Below are 5,799 nucleotides of genomic sequence, written 5' to 3'. Positions count from 1 at the left end.
TTGTCACTGCAGGGATTCAATTTCTTTCAGTAAAATACGTAGCATTCACTTTCTCGTCCTGTATACTAGCATTGAGAGTGAATGTCACTTTCACCTTCACTCTCATAACTCATAGTATTCATACATGCTAGAGTGAAACTTTCACTTTCATTACTCCTAGTATATATACTCGTATTCTTATAATACTACTCATTTACATTTCTGTTTACGTTCTCTATTTTATTTACATTATTTACATTTCTATTTTATTTACACTGTGTTATGCACTGTCACTTGAAGTAACTTATAAAACTATATTCCACTGTTCACTTATATTTACATTCATTGCTTTCAGTTGCTGTTTACACATTATTTACAATTCCACTTGCACTGTTTTACTCAATAAAAAGATCGTAGTCACTCTCTATCAATTGTCAGCCCTTTACCTCTTTCCACACGAGGTTTAGTAGGGGGTAAAGGTCACAGGGCCCTTTGCATGGGGCTAGAAAGCGGCAGAAGTTAGCAGGAGCTAATCAGACATACTCCCACCTTCAAAGACGACAGTGATCTGTTAGTAGTGGCCTCCTGCTGCCTGGCTAGGGCGAGTGCAATACTACCAACTTCAGCCCTGTGAGACCTGCTAATATATAGCAGTGAAATGATTGGCAGGAAACCAAGACAATACATAATAAATTAGGTAGTTCCAGGTGAATGTAAATATCACTTAGGCTTATCCCTTCCCTCCTTATATGTATATTTATTACGAAAATAGATTATATGGCATATTTCAAGGGGAAATGAACAGCGAAAATTAGTGAACGAGTGCACGTGAAGTGTTCATTCATTCATTCATTGCCAGACGCCATGTATCCCAAACGGGGTGGCCAAGGACTTAGAGTTAATTGTTTTACAGGGAGGGGCACTAATCCTCCACCAACCCCACTTGACACGTAGGGATGCCAACAGCATCTGGTGTTCCCAGGTGGTCACCCATCCAAGTACTAACCAGACCCAGCGTTGCTTAACTTCGCTGATCGGACGGGAAGCGGTGTACTCAACGTGGTATGGCCGTGAGGTGTTGTCAGGTGATAATTAGCCAATTCCAGGTGTATGGCACTATCACCTACCTTATTTCTTTTTTGTATAAATTATTTGGTATAAGAATAGGGCATAGGGCTTATTTCAATGGATGAAATCAGTGGAAAATTCCAGGGAAGATTTACTCAGCGTAGAATACAGTGTGGTGGCCTGCAATAATTAGGTAGTTCCAGGTGAATGTAAATATCACTTAGGCTTCTCCCTTCCTTTCTTATATATATTTTTATTACGAAAATAGATTATATGGCATATTTCAAGGGGAAATAAAAACCGAAAATTAGCTAACGAGTGCATGTGAGGTGTTGTCAGGTGATAATTAGCCAATTCTAGGTGTATGGCACTCTCACTTGCCTTATTTCTTTCTTGTATATATTATTTGGTATAAGAATATGGCATAGGGCTTATTTCAATGGATGAAATCAGTGAAAAATTTCAGGGAAGATTTACTTAGCACGGCCAGGCAGGGGAGAGGATAGGGTAATGGAGGGGAGGTAGGGAGGGAAGTCAAGAATGGGGAGAAATGGCTAAATTGTCAACAATGGATGGGAGTACAGATGAGATTAGGAGTGCTGACTAGTGTTGGACATTAGCAGTACTGATAGATGATACAAGCCACCACTTGAAAGCCCGGGCGAATTCAAAATAACACAGAATCACAAAAGTGTCGCCCCACGGTATGATCCCTTGCTCCCAAACGTCATGAAAGTGACGCCCCGCAGTTAAGGGGTTAAACCTCCTCCATTACCCCCGTCCCAGGTGCGTTTCATATTTCACTATACCAATAGTGCTTGTCTGTACTTTATTGGGCACTATTGTGATTAGCTTTGGTGTTTGCAATAGGAAATTAGATGTTTGTGAATTATTCCTGGCCATTATCAACCGTTGGCCCAACGAAGATTGTGCTACCTGTTTTTCGCCGTGGCCCCACAACTACACTGCCTCTGCCCTGCACCAGATGTGAGTATTCAGTCATTGAAATAGTGATAGTGAATCAAGTGAATACAGTGTGCAATAGCTAGTGAGCAAGGAAATGGTGAAACGTGCAGCAGCTTTAGGGGGAGACAAGAAACCGCCTTACGACACGGCGTTGTCATGAACGGAATAATTGGCAAAGTGTTGATGAAATCATTTTTTATGCTGATGTAGGTGGGATAGTGTTATAGTGCAATAAATAGGAGTACAGTGCAATGAGTGTACGAGATAAAATATTGGCTAGGGCATGAGTCACATATGCCTTACAGCCACGGCATGCTGTTGTCATGAGGGGATGAAATGGAGGAGGCTTAGGGATATTTCATTTTATACCGTTATGTTTATTCCGTATGCTTGTTGTGTGAAATAAAGCATGAATGTTATAGTGATATGTTTACCGTATGCTTGTGTGGAACAATGTAAACACTGCACCACGTTCTTGTTAGAAAATATTGTGGTGCGATGCCTGAGGTATTGCACATGTGACCTACAGACCACGTTCATGTACTTTTAGTGGTGGAATATACTGTGTATCTCATAAATTGATAGATTTGGTTATGTGTAATGTGAAAAGAAAATGGAAGAGTGAACCCCATGCTCGTAAGAAAACATCATCTACCACCTGAGTTTAGCGCAAAGGTAGAAGAATCCAACGTGACATACAGGGGATGTGCATGTACTTCACTGGTGAAGTGTTTCTCATAGAGTGATAGATCTGGTTATGTCTCATGTGAAATAAAAACAGAAACAATGCAGTGTGTTATCGTTACAAAAATAGCGTCTGCAACACCTGACTTGGCGCACAGGTAGGGGCCACCTATGTGACCAACGGATATGTGCATGCACTATAGTGGTGAAATGTACTATGTATCTCATAAAGTGATAGATTTGGTTATGTGTAATGTGAAAAGAAAATGAAAGAGTGAACCACATGCTCGTAAGAAAAACATTGTCCTGTACACCTGAGTTAGCGCAAAGGTAGCAAAATGGAACTTGACTTACAGAACACGTGCAGGTACTTTAGTGGTGAAATATTCTGTATTTCTCATAAAGTGATAGATTTTGTTATGTCTCATGTGAACAAAACATGTAAACAGTGCAGAGAGTTCTCGTAAGGAAAATATCATCTCCTACACCTGAGTTAGCGTGAAAGTAGTGAAATGCAATGTGACCTAAGGAACACATGCACATACTTTAGTGCTGAAATATACAGTATTTCTTATAAAGTGATAGATTTGGTTATGTCTCATGTGAACAAAACATGTAAACAGTGCGGTGTGGGCTCGTTAGAAAAACATCGTCTACTACCCCTGACTAAGCCCAAAGGTAGCACTAATTGTCTTGCACACGAGAATTTGTCACAAGCATGCGGTGCGCTTATTACTTGTTGGTTACGCCAGACATAACCAAATAAATCATTTTATGAGAAATACAGTATATTTCACCACTAAAGTACATTCATGTGCTCTGTATGTCATGTTAGATTTTGCTACTTTTGTGCTAACTCAGGTGTAGGAGACGATATTTTTATTACGACAACACACTGCATTGTTTACGTGTTTTTTCACATGAGACATAACCAAATCTATCACTTATGAGAAATACAGTATATTTCACCACTAAAGTACATACACGTGTTCCGTAGGTCACGTTGCATTTCGCTACCTTTGTGCTAACTTAGGTGTAGGAGACGATATTTTCCTTATGAGAACACGCTGCACTATTTACGTATTTTTTTCCCGTGAGAAATAACCAAATCTATCACTTTATGAAAAATACAGCATAGTTTACCACTGAAGTACATGCATGTGTTCTGTAGGTCACTTAGGTGGCCCCTACGTGTGCACTAAGTCAGGTGTAGCAGACAATGTTTTTCAAGGACATACATGTATATCATGAATCCTTGTGTTGTGCTAGTGTTGAGCAAAGTTCTTGGCTGGCTGTGGATACAATATTTTGATTGCTTTATTTCAGCTCACAACCCTAGCTCAGCAATTTCATTCTCCAGTTGGCTTGCAGTGATAATAAGTCTTTTGCAAAGATGAAACAGGGGTTGACACCAGACAAGTGGAGAAGACTCCTTGATGAGATCGAGTTGGAGAGTGACAGCGAGAGGAAACATTCTGGGGTGGAGATTGACATCACGCCTTCCGGCCAGCAAGTGGAGCTGCCCCGCCGCCTTCCACCATGGGAGACGACACCACCATCAGTGGCCGGCCTCACCTCAAGGCTGTTCCCACCTCTAGGACCTGCCGGTCCCACCACTGTCTTCGTCTTCTTTCCATCTCCAGACCCCTCTGCCCCCTTGGCCAAGCCAGTGTCACTGGAATCTGGGCCATTGTATGTGACTATGGCCCCTCTGCCCCCTTGGCCAAGCCAGTGTCACTGGAATCTGGGCCATTGTATGTGACCATGGCCCCTCTACTGGCGTCTGCTGTGCAGGATGCTACGGTGACATCCTCGCCAGCCAGGCCGAGGAGAATCGTGTCCCCATTAGAGATGTACCGATGTATCGATATCGGTGGTATCGGCCCATTTTTAGAGTATTGGTATCGGAATTGGTATCAGCCGATTTTCTGGCGATACTACAGATACTTAAAAGGAATGTAGTGTGTAACATATCACTTACAGGAAGTTATTTTGTTAAATAGGATTTGGATGTTTTATAGGTTTGAAAAATAAATTATTTGTACCATAATATCCAATTATTTAGTATCATTATTTTGAGTACACAGTGCATAGTAATACAGTACATTCTTTGGTAATGAGCCACATCTGCCACCATGGACATCAACGAAACAGGTTAGTAGCCTCATATCAGCAGCTCATGGCCCTGCCACAGCTCACAGACTGCAGGCACCACCCTCCCTCACTGGTATCAGTATCAGTATCGGTAGTAGTATTGGCATTGGTCCAATTTTGTGTTGTAGGCATCGGTATTGGTCGAAATTTTGGTATCAGTACATCTCTAGTCCCCAGAGCCCTCTGTCTTGTCCTTGTCCTCATCTGAGCCGTCTCCTCCTAGACGAGGGCACCATGGTCCGTTGCCTGGTCACGGGGGACGTCCAAGGGGTTGGAGGGCAGGCCGAAGGGTGTTGGCAGGCCGACCCGCTGCCTCTGCCGCCACCGCCGGTGAAGAGGGTCCCAGGTGGAGCAGTGGCCTGTTCACACCAAACCAAGGACTGTTCACTGGCTCCCCAGGGATCAAGGTGGATATTGCAACAACTCCGTTGCAGTTCTTCCAGCTTTTCTTCATTCGTGAGTTGTCATATCTCACCATGGAAACCAACCGGTATGCCACATTCCTTGGGACTCAGCTGGATGCCTGGTTCACCTGTAATGAAGAGGAGATGGCCAGGTTCCTGGGGCTGTACCTGTTCATGGGAGTCGTGCACATGCCCACCATCAGGCACTACTGAAGGAGTTCTGAGCAGCACGACTACCCAAGGTTCAGGCGGACGATGAGTGGAAGGTGCTTCAACGCCATCCTGAAGCACTTCCACACCTTCAACTCGTTTGCCATACCCTGGGACAACCAAGATCAGCTCATCCACATTCACACAGTCATGGGGTACCTCTACCTTTTTCAGCAGTTCCAGTCAATGTACCAACCCAAGGAGCAGCTCAGCCTCGATGAGGGCTCTCTGGGATGGAAGGGCAGGTTGCCCTTCTGTGTCTACAACCCCCAGAAGCCCACCAAGTATGCTATTAAACTCTGCATGGTGGCTGAGTCATCCTCGGGCTACATCT

The 5,799-nt window shown here is 43.5% G+C and overlaps 1 non-coding gene across 1 annotated transcript; it reads right to left on the bottom strand.

Annotated features, from left to right (window-relative positions):
- Nucleotides 1–936: 936 nt before the first annotated feature.
- Nucleotides 937–1,055, bottom strand: LOC145416571 (5S ribosomal RNA). The gene has a single exon (XR_013900302.1). It is a non-coding gene; the product is annotated as a 5S ribosomal RNA (ribosomal RNA).
- Nucleotides 1,056–5,799: the final 4,744 nt, after the last annotated feature.

The sequence above is a fragment of the Coenobita brevimanus genome, chromosome 106, assembly GCF_032717465.1.
Source record: "Coenobita brevimanus isolate Jiangsu-jjx chromosome 106, ASM3271746v2, whole genome shotgun sequence".
Classification (NCBI taxonomy): domain Eukaryota; kingdom Metazoa; phylum Arthropoda; class Malacostraca; order Decapoda; family Coenobitidae; genus Coenobita; species Coenobita brevimanus.
The sequence above is the reverse complement of the archived record's forward strand: the minus strand, read 5'-3'. Positions and strand labels throughout refer to the sequence as shown.